The 17,500-nt window shown below is 36.2% G+C and overlaps 3 pseudogenes; all 3 read left to right on the forward strand.

Moving 5' to 3' along the window:
- Positions 1 to 8,033: 8,033 nt before the first annotated feature.
- On the forward strand, positions 8,034 to 8,152 carry LOC127936055 (uncharacterized; annotated as a pseudogene).
- Positions 8,153 to 9,508: 1,356 nt separating this feature from the next.
- On the forward strand, positions 9,509 to 9,627 carry LOC127936056 (uncharacterized; annotated as a pseudogene).
- A 644-nt stretch (positions 9,628 to 10,271) lies between these two features.
- Positions 10,272 to 10,390, forward strand: LOC127937080 (uncharacterized; annotated as a pseudogene).
- The last annotated feature ends 7,110 nt before the right edge of the window (positions 10,391 to 17,500 follow it).

Genomic DNA, 17,500 nt, shown 5'->3' on the forward strand with positions numbered 1-17,500 from the left:
TTGTGTTTTTTGTTGAAATGGATGGATTAACGGCTACAGACATGGATTTGGCAAAACAGACAAGGCAGCTAACTGAAAATGGACTGGATCAAAGACAACGAGAAAAGGATTACCCAGAAAGGCGAATGAAACGGATCTATACCAAGGAAGCAACGGTAGTGATTGATTTGACGGAGGTACAAGATGGGAGAGCAGAGGACATTATAGAAGCATTGAAAGACAAGATCGAAGTGACTAGCATACTAGCGGTAAGACCAAAAATGATGAAACAATATGAAATTACATTGGAAAAAGAGGAAGATATTGAGAAACTGGAAGAAGGATTGATGATTAAAGGAAAGACTTGTGAAATTAAAAAGTTGAACAATAAGGATTTTGCTGTATCTTTCATGCATCTGCCTGCTTACTTGGAGGATGACGATATTTTAAAGAAGCTGGAGGGATGGGGGGTGACTCCTATCTCACAGATCAAAAGGAGATTCTACCCGGGCACCCGCATTGAGGATGGAACGAGATTCCTGAGAGTACGGTTTCCAAAAGAGGTGGCTTCCCTGCCCTACAGCACGAGAATGGAGACGGAAGAAGGACCTCAGTATTTCAGGGTGATACATAGCCAGCAGGTGAGAACCTGTAGGTTATGTATGAGCCCTGAACACATGATGAAGGACTGTCCTGACTTCAAATGCTATAAGTGCTCGGAAAGGGGACATTTCGCGAGGGATTGTAATGCGGTGAGGTGCCCGGACTGCAGGCTTGTGTTAAACAAGTGCGAGTGCTGGTTCGGAGAACAACATCAGGAGGAAGAGCAGGGGTGTGGGCAGATGCATGAGGAAGCCGGTGAAGAGGAGCTACACGAAAACACGGAAGGAACACCAAGAGAGGATACCACAAGCACGGACGTTGAAGAGGAAAGTGAAAGGACTGGATCAACGCAGTGCAGTGAGGAAACGGGGTCACTGATGGAAATAAGGAAATAAGGACTGATTCAACTGGAAAAGACAGAGGATCAGGAGTGGGTCAGCGAGGATGGGAGAATGGACAAAGACAGTGAATGCATCGACGATGCCGGCACTACAGGAATCAATAAAAGAAGAAGACAAACTAAGGTAACACCAAATTTAGAGAAAGCCAAAAGAAAAGTATTAAAACAAGGATGTGATGAAAAACAAGACAGTGGGGAAATGGTAAAGGAAGGAGAGTGAATGAACTGACAAAATGGGGATTTTATGGCTTTTATTTTATTTTATGGTGCTGAAAATTGTGACTTTTAATGCTAGAGGATTAATGAATGTTTATAAATTTGAAAAGGTGAAGGAATTGTGTCGAAATGAAGATGTGATTTTATTGCAAGAGACAAACTGGAAAGAGAATGTTATGGAGGATATTAGAAAAAGATGGGAAGGGGAATTACTTGTTAACAATGAAGAGGAAAAAATGGGAGGAGGAGTGGCGGTTTTAATAAGAAAAGACAGAGGTATAAAGACAAAACTTATACAGTATTGTTCAAAATAATAGCAGTACAATGTAACTAACCAGAATAATCAAGGTTTTTAGTATATTTTTTATTGCTACGTGGCAAACAAGTTACCAGTAGGTTCAGTAGATTGTCAGAAAACAAACAAGACCCAGCATTCATGATATGCACGCTCTTAAGGCTGTGCAATTGGGCAATTAGTTGAAAGGGGTGTGTTCAAAAAAATAGCAGTGTCTACCTTTGACTGTACAAACTCAAAACTATTTTGTACAAACATTTTTTTTTTTCTGGGATTTAGCAATCCTGTGAATCACTAAACTAATATTTAGTTGTATGACCACAGTTTTTTAAAACTGCTTGACATCTGTGTGGCATGGAGTCAACCAACTTGTGGCACCTCTCAGCTGTTATTCCACTCCATGATTCTTTAACAACATTCCACAATTCATTCACATTTCTTGGTTTTGCTTCAGAAACAGCATTTTTGATATCACCCCACAAGTTCTCAATTGGATTAAGGTCTGGAGATTGGGCTGGCCACTCCATAACATTAATTTTGTTGGTTTGGAACCAAGACTTTGCCCGTTTACTAGTGTGTTTTGGGTCATTGTCTTGTTGAAACAACCATTTCAAGGGCATGTCCTCTTCAGCATAGGGCAACATGACCTCTTCAAGTATTTTAACATATGCAAACTGATCCATGATCCCTGGTATGCGATAAATAGGCCCATAATAGGAGAAACATGCCCATATCATGATGCTTGCACCTCCATGCTTCACGGTCTTCACTGTGTACTGTGGCTTGAATTCAGAGTTTGGGGGTCGTCTCACAAACTGCCTGTGGCCCTTGGACCCAAAAAGAACAATTTTACTCTCATCAGTCCACAAAATGTTCCTCCATTTCTCTTTAGGCCAGTTGATGTGTTCTTTGGCAAATTGTAACCTCTTCTGCACATGCCTTTTTTTTAACAGAGGGACTTTGCGGGGGATTCTTGAAAATAGATTAGCTTCACACAGACGTCTTCTAACTGTCACAGTACTTACAGGTAACTCCAGACTGTCTTTGATCATCCTGGAGGTGATCATTGGCTGAGCCTTTGCCATTCTGGTTATTCTTCTATCCATTTTGATGGTTGTCTTCCGTTTTCTTCCACGTCTCTCTGGTTTTGCTCTCCATTTTAAGGCATTGGAGATCATTTTAGCTGAACAGCCTATCATTTTTTGCACCTCTTTATAGGTTTTCCCTTCTCTAATCAACTTTTTAATCAAAGTACGCTGTTCTTCTGAACAATGTCTTGAACGACCCATTTTCCTCAGCTTTCAAATGCATGTTCAACAAGTGTTGGCTTCATCCTTAAATAGGGGCCACCTGATTCACACCTGTTTCTTCACAAAATTGATGACCTCAGTGATTGAATGCCACACTGCTATTTTTTTGAACACACCCCTTTCAACTAATTCAACTAATTGCCCAATTGCACAGCCTTAAGAGCATGCATATCATGAATGCTGGGTCTCATTTGTTTTCTGAGAATCTACTGAACCTACTGGTAACTTGCTTGCCACGTAGCAATAAAAAAATATACGAAAAACCTTGATTATTCTGTTTAGTCACATTGTACTGCTATTATTTTGAACAATACTGTATATAATGATAAAAAAGGAAAATGTATGGTGGTAGAAATCGAAATGGAAGAAGACAAATTTGTTCTAGTGAACGTGCACGCTCCCAATGGAGAAAAAGAAAAGAAAATATACTTTAATGTTTTAGCTGATGTAATTGAAAAATGGGGGAAGGTGGTGATTGCAGGGGATTTTAACACTGTTTTTAGTAAAATGGATATGGCAAATGGGATGGTTTTTAAATCGGATGGGGGTAGAAAAGAATTAAGGTCATTGATGGAAGAGAAAAATATGATTGATGTGTGGCGGGAAAGAAATGGAAAAAAGAAGGAATTTTCAAGAAGACAGTTGGTGGGGAATTTTATGTGCCAAACCAGAATAGACTATTTTTTAAGTACCAGAAATCTTGAATGTTTCATTGATGGAATATTTTACAAAGAAACGACCTTAAGCGATCACAAAATGGTTTTAATGACGATGGATTTTAAAAGACAAACAAAGGGACCTGGGGTGTGGATTTTAAACACTGAGGTTTTAAAGAATGAAAGTTTTAAAAAAGAGATTGAAATGATATTAGATGGGAGGAAAAAAGACCTGATGTATATGGAAGACAAAAGGCAATGGTGGGAAAATGTTAAGTATGATATTAAGAAATATTCTATGAACTAATGTAATTTATTACAAAAGGTTAAAAGAACCAAGGAGAGAGAAATAAGGAGAACTCTAAAAGAGGAGTTAAATAAAAACCAAGTAGATGTGCAAAAAGTAATTGAAATAGAAAATACGTTGAGAAAAATAGAAGAGGAGAAATGCAAGGGGGCAATGTTGAGAAGCAAAGCAAAATATACGGTGGAAGGGGAAAAATGTAACAGATTCTTTTTTAATCTTGAGAAAAGCAGGGGGAGAGCGGAAACAATTAAAGAACTTAAAAGTAGCAATGGAATGGTGGTCTCAGATACAGAGGGGATTTTAAAAGAAGTTAAATCATTTTATGAGGAACTTTTTAAGTCTGAGGGGGGAGATGAGGAAAAAAGGAATATTTTGTTGCAACAGATAACAAGGAAAGTTGGCGAACAGGATAAAAAAATATGTGAAAGGGAAATAGAAACTGAAGAGATCATACATGCCATAAATCAATTAAGAGTGAGGAAAAGCCCCGGAGTAGATGGTATTGGAAGTGAGTTTTACAAAGTTTTTAAAGAAAAAGTAAGCGTGATTTTAAATGAAATTTTTGAAGAAGTTTTTAAAAAAGAAAGAGTAAGCCCAAGAATGGGGCTAGGATTAATGAAAATAATATACAAGAAAAAAGGAGACAAAACTGAGCTGAAAAATTTTAGACCCATTACAATGCTAAACACTGATTTTAAAATTTTAGCCAAGGTCTTAGCAAACAGATTAAAAAATGTCATGCCAAATATAATAGAAACAAACCAGGCGTATGGAGTAAAGGCGAGAGATATAGCAGATGTTACTAGCAGCATTAGAGATATAGCAGGGTATATAAAAGAAAAAGGCAAAAGTGCTTATGTTATTAGTATGGATTTTGAAAAGGCTTTTGACAGAGTTGAACATGGCTTTTTATTTGCAGTTTTAAAGGAATTTGGGTTTGGGAATAATTTTATTAAATGGATTTCGGTTTTATACAGGGATATTTTTACAAAAGTAAAATGCAATGGTTTTTTAACTCAACCTTTTAAAGTTTTAAGATCCATAAGACAGGGGTGTCCATTGTCGGCGCAGTTGTACTCATTGGTAGCAGAACCTTTAGGGCTTTTAATAAATAGAGAAAAAAGAATAAATGGAATACAAATGGAAGAGGGAGAAGAATTAAAGAAAATATTTCAATATGCTGATGACACGACAATTGTGGTTGAAAATGTAGAAAGTGTTAAAAGAGTGATGGAGAAAACAAAACTGTATTGTGAGGGTTCGGGTGCAAAGATAAATGAAGAAAAAACTGTATACATGAAATATGGAAGGGCAGAGGTTCTTACAGGGGTCTGTAAGTTTACAGAGGTGCAAGAAATAAAGATTTTAGGAATAATTGTAGCAAAGAATGAAAAGGAGGCTACGGACAGTATGTGGGAAGAGACGGTGGGAGGGATGGAAAGAAGACTGATTTTCTGGAGAAGCAGATTTTTAAGTTTAAAAGGGAAGATTTTAGTTGTAAACATGCTAATGTTATCTAGAATGTGGTATACATTACATGTGATGCCATTGCCAGACTGGGTTTTTAAGAGAATAAAGAAATGTGTTTTAGAATTTTTATGGGACAAAAAGCCTCCAAGAATTGCATATTTTACACTGATTGGGAAACCGGGGGAGGGAGGGATGGGTTTGGTGGATGTAGAACAAAAAATGAAAAGCATGAGAGTAAAGGTGGTAAGAAAATATTTGGATGATACGAACAGAGCAGAGTGGAAGAGATTGATGGCTCTTTATTTAAATAAATGTGGGAATTTTAATTTGGGGGAAAATGTTTTATGGATGAAGCTTAAGAATTGGATGATGGAGGGGATCCCACCATTTTACAAAGAGGTTTTAAGCGCTTGGAGGCTTTTTTTAACAGAGGTGGATTTTAATCCGGAGGGGAGAGAAATGATTTTAAATCAACCTCTGTTTTTAAATGGGAAAATAAAGATGCAAGAGTATGATATCTATTTTAAGAAGTGGTTGCAAGCAGGGTTTGTAAAGGTGAGGGATGTTTTATGGGAATTTAAAGAGGGATTTTTACCACTTCAAGTGATCATAGATGCAATGGATGAGGAGAAGGAGGACTTTAATGTAAATGTTTTAAAAAGACAATATGAACAAGTAAAAAAAGCAATCCCAGGACAATGGCTGGAAGAAATTATTAAGGAGGGAGAAAAAGAAAAGAAAATGAGCGTGTTTCTAAAATGTAAAGACAATATGGTGAATTTTAATTTGGGTTCTGTTAAAATGTTTTATGGGTTTTTTATAAATAGAGTTTTTAAAAAACCTCTTGCCAATCAGTTATGGATAAGGCATTTTAATGAAATTGAAGAGGAAGATATATGGAAGAACATGACATGGAAATGGTTGGATGTGGATTTACAAAGTTTTGATTATTTTATTAGACAAAATGTGATTTTTACTGAAATGAGATTGTGTGCAATGCAGAAAGAAACTAATGCCCAATGCAGAGTTTGTAAAAAAGAAGATGAAGGAATTTTACATTTGTTTTTATTCTGTGAGAAGTTGAGCCCATTTTTTAAGGAATTAAAGGAAATAATCAAAGACTTAAGAGATAATGAGGGGGACTGTAACTGGAATAGATTTTTTATGTTGGGAATGGCAGAGAATACAGCAAACAAGAAACTAATTAATTTGTTTTTAATTTTGGCCAAAAAAGCAATATGGAAAAGAAGGAATATAGTCAAAAACAGAGATTTTATTGCTAACCTATGGTTGATTTTTAAACAGTTGGTTGAAGATTATGTAAAAATGCTGTACAGTTATTTTAAACTGGAAAACAAGATGGGGGATTTTTATGGAATTTTTACGAAGGAGGTTACATATATTTTAAAACAAAAGCACTTTTATATGCCAAGAGAAGATTAAAGAATTTGATGAATTTGTGAATTTAGATGTTTTTGGTTTTTAGTGTTATGCATATTTTGGAAAAATGCTTTTGTGAAATGCTTTTGTTTTTATTAAAATTTCCCTGTAACAGCTTTAAAGTCTTGTACACAACTTATATTTTGACTGTGAATAAAAAAAAAAAAAAAAAAAAAAAAAAAAAAGCTATGCCCGATCTTGTCTGATCTCGTAAGCTAAGCAGGTTTGGGCCTGGTTAGTGCCTGGATGGGAGACCGCCTGGGAATACCAGGTACTGTAAGCTTTTTTGAAATTTTTCACTTAGTATATAATAATTTTGCCAAAAAATAGAGTCAATGCCCGATCTCTGAATATAAGCAGGTTTGCGCCAGGTTAGTACATGGATGGGAGACTGCCTGGGAATATCAGGTGCTTTAAATTTTTGGATATTTTTCACGAATTATATAATATTCTTGCAAAAAAAAAAAAAAAAAAAAAAGAGTCAATGCCCGATCTCTGAATCTTAGCAGGTTTAGGTCTGGTTAGTACTTGGATGAGAGACCGCCAAGGAATACCAGGTGCTTTAAGCTTTTGGAATTTTTTCACTTAGTATATAATAAATTTGGCAAAAAATAGAGTCAATGCCCGATCTCTGAATATAAGCAGGTTTGGGCCAGGTTAGTACATGGATGGGAGACTGCCTGGGAATACCAGGTGCTTTAAATTTTTGGATATTTTTCACAAATTATATAATAATCTTGCAAAAAAAAAAAAAAAAAAAAAGAGTCAATGCCCGATCTCTGAATTTTAGCAGGTTTAGGTCTAGTTAGTACTTGGATGAGAGACCGCCAAGGAATACCAGGTGCTTTAAGCTTTTGGAATTTTTTCACTTAGTATATAATAAATTTGGCAAAAAATAGAGTCAATGCCCGATCTCTGAATATAAGCAGGTTTGGGCCAGGTTAGTACATGGATGGGAGACTGCCTGGGAATACCAGGTGCTTTAAATTTTTGGATATTGTTCACGAATTATATAATAATCTTGCAAAAAAAAAAAAAAAAAGAAGAAGTCAATGCCCGATCTCTGAATCTTAGCAGGTTAAGGTCTGGTTAGTACTTGAATGATAGACCGCCAAGGAATACCAGGTGCTTTAAGCTTTTGGAATTTTTTCACTTAGTATATAATAAATTTGGCAAAAAATAGAGTCAATGCCCGATCTCTGAATATAAGCAGGTTTGGGCCAGGTTAGTACTTGGATGAGAGACCGCCTAGGAATACCAGGTGCTTTAAGCTTTTGGGGTTTCTTTCCTACTTTTATAATGTACTGGCGAGTAGATTGGCTGATCTTTAAATAGCCTTCTCTTTGCAGCAGTCTTCGCTTATGGCCATACCAGCCTGGCTATGCCCGATCTTGTCTGATCTCGGAAGCTAAGCAGGTTTGGGCCTGGTTAGTGCCTGGATGGGAGACCGCCTGGGAATGCCAGGTACTCTAAGCTATTTTGAAATTTTTCACTTAGTATATAATAATTTTGCCAAAAAATAGAGTCAATGCCCGATCTCTGAATATAAGCAGGTTTGCGCCAGGTTAGTACATGGATGGGAGACTGCCTGGGAATATCAGGTGCTTTAAATTTTTGGATATTTTTCACGAATTATATAATAATCTTGCAAAAAAAAAAAAAAAAAAAAAAAGAGTCAATGCCCGATCTCTGAATCTTAGCAGGTTTAGGTCTGGTTAGTACTTGGATGAGAGACCGCCAAGGAATACCAGGTGCTTTAAGCTTTTGGAATTTTTTCACTTAGTATATAATAAATTTGGCAAAAAATAGAGTCAGTGCCCGATCTCTGAATATAAGCAGGTTTGGGCCAGGTTAGTACATGGATGGGAGACTGCCTGGGAATGCCAGGTGCTTTAAATTTTTGGATATTTTTCACAAATTATATAATAATCTTGCAAAAAAAAAAAAAAAAATAGAGTCAATGCCCGATCTCTGAATCTTAGCAGGTTTAGGTCTGGTTAGTACTTGGTTGAAAGACCGCCTAGGAATACCAGGTGCTTAAAGCTTTTGGAATTTTTTCACTTAGTATATAATAAATTTGGCAAAAAATAGAGTCAATGCCCGATCTCTGAATATAAGCAGGTTTGGGCCAGGTTAGTACATGGATGGGAGACTGCCTGGGAATACCAGGTGCTTTAAATTTTTGGATATTTTTCACGAATTATATAATAATCTTGCAAAAAAAAAAAAAAAGAAGAAATCAATGCCCGATCTCTGAATCTTAGCAGGTTAAGGTCTGGTTAGTACTTGAATGATAGACCGCCAAGGAATACCAGGTGCTTTAAGCTTTTGGAATTTTTTCACTTAGTATATAATAAATTTGGCAAAAAATAGAGTCAATGCCCGATCTCTGAATATAAGCAGGTTTGGGCCAGGTTAGTACATGGATGGGAGACTGCCTGGGAATATCAGGTGCTTTACATTTTTGGATATTTTTCACGAATTATATAATAATCTTGCAAAAAAAAAAAAAAAAAAGAAGAAGTCAATGCCCGATCTCTGAATCTTAGCAGGTTAAGGTCTGGTTAGTACTTGAATGATAGACCGCCAAGGAATACCAGGTGCTTTAAGCTTTTGGAATTTTTTCACTTAGTATATAATAAATTTGGCAAAAAATAGAGTCAATGCCCGATCTCTGAATATAAGCAGGTTTGGGCCAGGTTAGTACTTGGATGAGAGACCGCCTAGGAATACCAGGTGCTTTAAGCTTTTGGGGTTTCTTTCCTACTTTTATAATGTACTGGCGAGTAGATTGGCTGATCTTTAAATAGCCTTCTCTTTGCAGCAGTCTTCGCTTATGGCCATACCAGCCTGGCTATGCCCGATCTTGTCTGATCTCGGAAGCTAAGCAGGTTTGGGCCTGGTTAGTGCCTGGATGGGAGACCGCCTGGGAATGCCAGGTACTCTAAGCTATTTTGAAATTTTTCACTTAGTATATAATAATTTTGCCAAAAAATAGAGTCAATGCCCGATCTCTGACTATAAGCAGGTTTGCGCCAGGTTAGTACATGGATGGGAGACTGCCTGGGAATATCAGGTGCTTTAAATTTTTGGATATTTTTCACGAATTATATAATAATCTTGCAAAAAAAAAAAAAGAGTCAATGCCCGATCTCTGAATTTTAGCAGGTTTAGGTCTGGTTAGTACTTGGATGAGAGACCGCCAAGGAATACCAGGTGCTTTAAGCTTTTGGAATTTTTTCACTTAGTATATAATAAATTTGGCAAAAAATAGAGTCAGTGCCCGATCTCTGAATATAAGCAGGTTTGGGCCAGGTTAGTACATGGATGGGAGACTGCCTGGGAATGCCAGGTGCTTTAAATTTTTGGATATTTTTCACAAATTATATAATAATCTTGCAAAAAAAAAAAAAAAAAATAGAGTCAATGCCCGATCTCTGAATATAAGCAGGTTTGCGCCAGGTTAGTACATGGATGGGAGACTGCCTGGGAATATCAGGTGCTTTAAATTTTTGGGGTTTCTTTCCTACTATTATAATGTACTGGCGAGTAGATTGGCTGATCTTTAAATAGCCTTCTCTTTGCAGCAGTCTTCGCTTATGGCCATACCAGCCTGGCTATGCCCGATCTTGTCTGATCTCGGAAGCTAAGCAGGTTTGGGCCTGGTTAGTGCCTGGATGGGAGACCGACTGAGAATGCCAGGTACTCTAAGCTATTTTGAAATTTTTCACTTAGTATATAATAATTTTGCCAAAAAAATAGAGTCAATGCCCGATCTCTGAATATAAGCAGGTTTGGGCCAGGTTAGTACATGGATGGGAGACTGCCTGGGAATATCAGGTGCTTTAAATTTTTGGATATTTTTCACGAATTATATAATAATCTTGCAAAAAAAAAAAAAAAAAAAAAAAGAGTCAATGCCCGATCTCTGAATCTTAGCAGGTTTAGGTCTGGTTAGTACTTGGATGAGAGACCGCCTAGGAATACCAGGTGCTTAACGCTTTTGGAATTTTTTCACTTAGTATATAATAAATTTGGCAAAAAATAGAGTCAATGCCCGATCTCTAAATTTTAGCAGGTTTCGGTCTGGTTAGTACTTGGATGAGAGACCGCCTAGGAATACTAGGTGCTTTAAGCTTTTGGGTTTTCTTTCCTACTTATATAATGTACTGGCGAGTAGATTGGCTGATCTTTAAATAGCATTCTCTTTGCAGCAGTCTTCGCTTACGGCCATACCAACCTGGCAACGCTAGAGTGCTAGCAGGAAGTGAGGTGGCAGTAGTGGGTGAGAGTAGGCTCACCATTGTTGTTTGTAAACCCATTTTTTGTTTAAAGTTAGCTTTTTTTCTGTTTTTCTGTTTTGTTTTGTTTTTAAGTTCAAACACTTCCCAGCAGCCTAGGCTGTCTGGGGAGGATTTTTATTTTTGGAGGTTTTGTTTTGTTATTTTTTCAAAATTGGACTGATTACATGGAAATGAAATGGCAGGAGAAAGACGCAGGGACTTTGACACGGAAAACACTACAGGACAACGGCTTGGATACAACGAGGCAAAGAAAATGATTATTTATTCAAAGGAAGCAACTGTAATTGTGGATCTGGCAGAGGTGAGAGATGGATCGGTGCAGGATATTATCAAAGAAGTGAATGAAAAAATTGGAGGAGGAAAGATTTTGGCGATAAGACCAAGACAAGGCAAAGAATTCGAGATCACATTATCAAATGAGGAGGAGTGTGAAAAGCTAGAGGATGGACTAAGAATCAGGCAACAATTTTGTGAGATTAGAAAGCTACAAGTAAGAGAATATGTTGTTTCTTTTATGCATTTGCCTGCATATGTTGATGACCAGGATATATTAGATAAATTGGAGGCATGGGGTGTAACTCCCTCAACCAACATTAAGAGAAGAACATATCCGGGTACTGAAATAGCAGATGGTACGAGATATGTAAAGGTCAGGTTCCCAAAGGAAGTTGTATCTCTACCATATAGCAGCAAGTTTGAGACTGCTGAGGGCACACAGTACTTTCAGATTATACACGATCGGCAGGTGAAAACCTGTAGATTGTGTATGGATCCAGGACATGTATTTAAAGATTGCCCGGACTTTATTTGTTACCAGTGCAAAGAGCAGGGGCACTTGGCAAGAAGCTGCAATGCAGTGAAGTGCCCGGAATGTAGGAAAGTGTTGGTGAGGTGCGAATGTTGGATGGGGGAGGGAGAAAATAGTAGTGAACAAGAAACAGATATGGTTGTTAATGTGGGTGGGCAAAAGCAGAGGGAAACCGAGATGGACAATGTTTTAAACAAGGAGATGGAAGATTGTGGACTGGGAGAGGAAAATGAAGAGGAAGAACATCAAGCAGACACAGGAGGAGAGGAAAAAGAAAATGATGGAGAAAAAACAATATCACAAGGGACGGTGCAAAGGACCATGGAAATAAGCAAAGAACAGGAGGAACAAAAAAACAATGAGGAAGGTTATCAGGAGGGGAGAATGGAGAGAAAAGGAGAAGAGAAACACTGTGGACTGAGAGAGGACAATGGAGAGAAAGAACATCAGGGGGACACAGGAGAAAAGAAGAAAGAACTAGATGGAGAAATAACAACATCTCAATGGACTGTGCAAAAGACTATGGATATGAGCGAGGAACATGGGGAACAACAAAACGACGAGGAAGGTTATCAGGAGAGGAGAATGGAGAGAAAAGGAGAAGAGAAACGTAGGAAAGAACGAGAAGGAATACAAAGAAGAAGAACTTTAAAGGTAACACCCAATATAGACATTGCAAAGAAAAGATTTTTAAGGCAAGGAATATTAAAAGACAAGGAGGGTTGTGAGAACAGATTTGATGTACTGAGAGATATGGAGCATGACTGAAAAAAAAATGAAATGTTTTAATTATTTATTTTATATTGTTTTTATGTTTTTAAGAGTTGTTTCATTTAATGCACGAGGTTTAATGGATGTGGAGAAATTTGAAAATATGAGGGAATTATGTAGAGGGGTGGATGTATTTGTATTACAAGAAACGAATTGGAAAAATTATTGTGTTAAAAGGTTTGAAAATGTATGGGATGGGAATATACATTGTAATAATGGTACAGAGAAAACTGGGAAAGGGGTTGCTATTTTAATAAGAAGAGAGGTGTGTGAAAAAGAAAGTGTGGTGTTTAATGATGGAGCAGGGAAATGTTTAGCTGTTGAAATAGAAAAAGGAAATGAGAGATGTACAATATGTAACATACATGCTCCAAATGAAGAAAAGCAAAAGGTGGAATTTTTTAAAACAATATCTGCAAATGTAAGAATTAATGAAAGGGTGATTTTAATGGGGGATTTTAATACTGTTTTTACAGAATTAGACTTAGCAAGTAATATGGTTTTTAAGACTGATAAGGGAAGGGAGGAGTTGAACAAACTGATGGGGGATTTTAAATTGATTGATGTGTGGAGAGAAAGAAATAGAACGAGTAGGCAATTTTCAAGAAGACAATTTGTTTTAAAAGAACTGAAACAAAGTAGGATTGATTATATTTTATGTACAGAGGAAATGCAAGGGAATATTACTAATGTTTATTATAAACGAGTTGGTCTTAGTGATCATTCTCTCTTATTTTTAACATTAGATTCTTCAAGTGTGAAAAGGGGAGGGGGAGTGTGGGTTTTAAATGCAAAGATTTTAAAGAGTAATGCATATCAGGAAAGTATTAAAAGGATTGTGGAAGAAAGCAAAATTAATAGAATGTATAGGGAAGAGAAAAGAGTATGGTGGGATAGTGTTAAGTGGGAAATAAAGACATTTTCAATAGAATACAGCAAAAATGTCAGAAAATTAGAAAGACAGAAGGAAACCGAATTAACCAAACTCCTGAATAATGAGTTAAGTAAAGTGTCAGAAAGCAATGGAAAAGAGGAAATTGAAAAAATAATAATGCTACAAGATAAATTAAAGATATTAGAAGAGGAAAAATGTAAGGGTGCAATTATAAGAAGTAAAGCAAAATATGCAGTAGAGGGAGAAAGATGCACAAAATTTTTCTTTAATTTAGAACAAAATAGGCAGAAGGCTGATCTATTGAAAGAAGTCTTAAATAAAAAAGGGGAAATAGAAACAGAAACTAAAGAAATTTTGAAAACAGTAAAGCAATATTACATGGACATGTTTAAGGGACAAGGTATAGGAAAAAATGATGAGGAGTTTTTGATTAAACAAATTAAATCTAAGTTAACAGGTGAGGACAGGATTTTGTGTGATGAAGAAATTAAGGAAGAAGAAATAGATATTGCAATTCAACAGTTAAAACCTGGAAAGAGCCCTGGTGTGGATGGTTTGACTAATGAATTTTATAAAACTTTTAGAGAAATGTTAGTGCCAATTTTAAAAGAAGTTTTTGAAGAAATTTTCAAGAAGGGGGTGTTGAGTGAAAAAATGAAGATCGGCATGGTAAAAATGATTTACAAAAAAAGCGGTAATCCAAAAGATCTTAAAAATTTTAGACCTATATCCATGTTGAATACAGATTTTAAAATATTAGCAAAAGTATTAGCAAACAGATTAAAAAAGGTTTTACCAAAAATAATAAAAACAACACAGGCATACGGGGTGCAAGGAAGAGATATAGTAGATGTGGTTAAAAGTATAAGAGACACAATTTATTATATGAAGGAGAAGGGAAAGGGGGGATTTTTAATAAGTCTGGATTTAGAAAAGGCATTTGACAGGGTAGAGCATGAGTTTTTATTTGATGTTCTTAAGGCTTTTGGTTTTGGAGAAAATTTTAGAAAATGGATTTGGATTTTTTACTCAGATGTGTTAACATGCATAAAATGCAATGGTTTTTTAACGGATTGTTTTCAACCAACAAGGTCGATCAGGCAAGGATGCCCACTGTCTGCCTTACTTTACTCTCTGGTAGCCGAGCCACTTGGTTTGGCTATTAAGGCAGACAGAGAAATCAAAGGAATACAAATAAAGAACCATTTCCAAAGAGAAGCAGTGTATCAGTATGCAGATGATACAACCTTGTTGGTAGAAGACATCCAAAGTATTGATAGGGCAATGGGGATTTTAGAAAGATATTGTAAAGGGTCGGGAGCCAAAGTAAATGTGGGGAAAAGTGTGTGTATGAGGATTGGCAGAGTAGAGGAAATACCGCAGCATATACAATTCAAGGAGGAAATGCAGCACATCAAGATTTTGGGGTTGTGGGTTGGTATTGATTCTAATAAGGCAGACACTTTGAATTGGGAAGGTGTTTTAAATGGAATTGGAAAAAGACTGAGATTTTGGCAAATTAGAGATTTAAAGCTAAGGGGGAAAGTTTTAATTATAAATTCATTGATGCTGTCGAAAGTCTGGTATGTGTTGGGAGTAACCCCATTGCCTCATCTGTACTACAAAAAAATGAAAGAATTGGTTTTAAAGTTTTTATGGGGAAATGGAAGGGCTAAGATTGCATATGATACATTACTTGGAAACCTAAAGGAGGGAGGATTGGGACTTTTAGATCCATTTTTAAGAATGAGAACGCTGAGAATTAAAACAGTTCAGAAGTTTCTAGAGAGCAAAAGTGATGTAATTTGGAAAAGAGTCATGGAATATTACCTGGAAAAATGTAATATGGGATGTAATGTTTTATGGATGAAAATGAAAAGCTGGATGTTAAAAGGTCTGCCATGTTTTTATGTGGAGGTTTTGGAATCATGGGGGGAATTTTTAGAAAATGTACTGATTTTACCTAAAGGAAGGGCCCAGCTTTTAGAACAACCATTGTTTTTAAATCCGAATATCATAAGGGACGGTAAGGTCATGTATTATAAAGAATGGTGGGATTGTGGTTTGAGACAAATAAAAGATCTATTGTATGAGGTGATAGAGGGTTATGTACCTTTACAGGCAGTTGTGGATGCATTGAGAGAGGGGGGCAAAAGGGCGTGGAGAAGGAAGTTAGAAGGACAATATGAGGATTTAAAGAAAGCGATACCAAAGGACTGGATTGAAAGAATTGAAAACTATGAGAGTGGGGATGAGAATGAATTTCCAGATGTATTTTTTAAAAGGTTAAATGGGGAAAACGTTCATTTTAATTTATGCAAAGTAAGGAATGTGTATAGTATTTTTAGGTCTATCGCTTTTACAAAACCAGTAGCTTTGAACTACTGGAAAGAAAGATATGATGACTTAAATGAAAATGAAATTTGGGGAAACGTGAGGTTGAAATATATGGAACCAATTTTAGAGAATTTTAATTATTTATTGAGACACAATTGTATATTAACAGAGATGAGATTACATAAAATAGGAATTCAAAATGATGCAAAGTGTAAAGTGTGTATGAAAGAAAAGGAAGGACTGTTACATCTGTTTTTTTATTGTGAAAGGTTAGATGATTTTATGAGAAAAATGAAGGAAATTGCAAAAGAAATTTTGGAGGGGAAGTATGATGAGGACCAAAAGAAGTGGGAAACAATGTTTTTATTTGGTCATAATGACTGCAATATGTATACCTTTAATTTATGTGTAACAATAGCAAAGTATGTAATATAGTTGAGAAGAAACATGGCGAAATATGATGGGAAAAATGTTGATGTGTGGATAATCTTTAAAAACAGGATGGAATACTCTGTGAGACTGTTATGGAATTATTTCTCAATGGAAAACAAAGAGGATGATTTTATAGAAATGATTGTAAGAGGGAATCCAATGTTGGAAATGAAAGAAAATGGTGTAAACTGGCTATGGGGGAAATATGAATAATAATGTCATGGATTGTAACTGTATGAAACAAATTAAATGAATGTAAATTTTTTATAATAAAAAAAAAAAAAAAAAAAAAAAAAAAAATCTTGTCTGATCTCGGAAGCTAAGCAGGTTTGGGCCTGGTTAGTGCCTGGATGGGAGACCGCCTGAGAATGCCAGGTACTCTAAGCTATTTTGAAATTTTTCACTTAGTATATAATAATTTTGCCAAAAAATAGAGTCAATGCCCGATCTCTGAATATAAGCAGGTTTGCGCCAGGTTAGTACATGGATGGGAGACTGCCTGGGAATATCAGGTGCTTTAAATTTTTGGATATTTTTCACGAATTATATAATAATCTTGCAAAAAAAAAAAAAAAGAGTCAATGCCCGATCTCTGAATCTTAGCAGGTTTAGGTCTGGTTAGTACTTGGATGAGAGACCACCAAGGAATACCAGGTGCTTTAAGCTTTTGGAATTTTTTCACTTAGTATATAATAAATTTGGCAAAAAATAGAGTCAGTGCCCGATCTCTGAATATAAGCAGGTTTGGGCCAGGTTAGTACATGGATGGGAGACTGACTGGGAATGCCAGGTGCTTTAAATTTTTGGATATTTTTCACGAATTATATAATAATCTTGCAAAAAAAAAAAAAAAAAAAAAGAGTCAATGCCCGATCTCTGAATCTTAGCAGGTTTAGGTCTGGTTAGTACTTGGTTGAAAGACCGCCTAGGAATACCAGGTGCTTAAAGCTTTTGGAATTTTTTCACTTAGTATATAATAAATTTGGCAAAAATTGGGTCAATGCCCGATCTCTGAATATAAGCAGGTTTGGGCCAGGTTAGTACATGGATGGGAGACTGCCTGGGAATACCAGGTGCTTTACATTTTTGGATATTTTTCACGAATTATATAATAATCTTGCAAAAAAAAAAAAAAAAGAAGAAGTCAATGCCCGATCTCTGAATCTTAGCAGGTTAAGGTCTGGTTAGTACTTGAATGATAGACCGCCAAGGAATACCAGGTGCTTTAAGCTTTTGGAATTTTTTCACTTAGTATATAATAAATTTGGCAAAAAATA

The sequence above is a fragment of the Carassius gibelio genome, chromosome A19 (genome assembly GCF_023724105.1).
Source record: "Carassius gibelio isolate Cgi1373 ecotype wild population from Czech Republic chromosome A19, carGib1.2-hapl.c, whole genome shotgun sequence".
Classification (NCBI taxonomy): Eukaryota; Metazoa; Chordata; class Actinopteri; order Cypriniformes; family Cyprinidae; genus Carassius; species Carassius gibelio.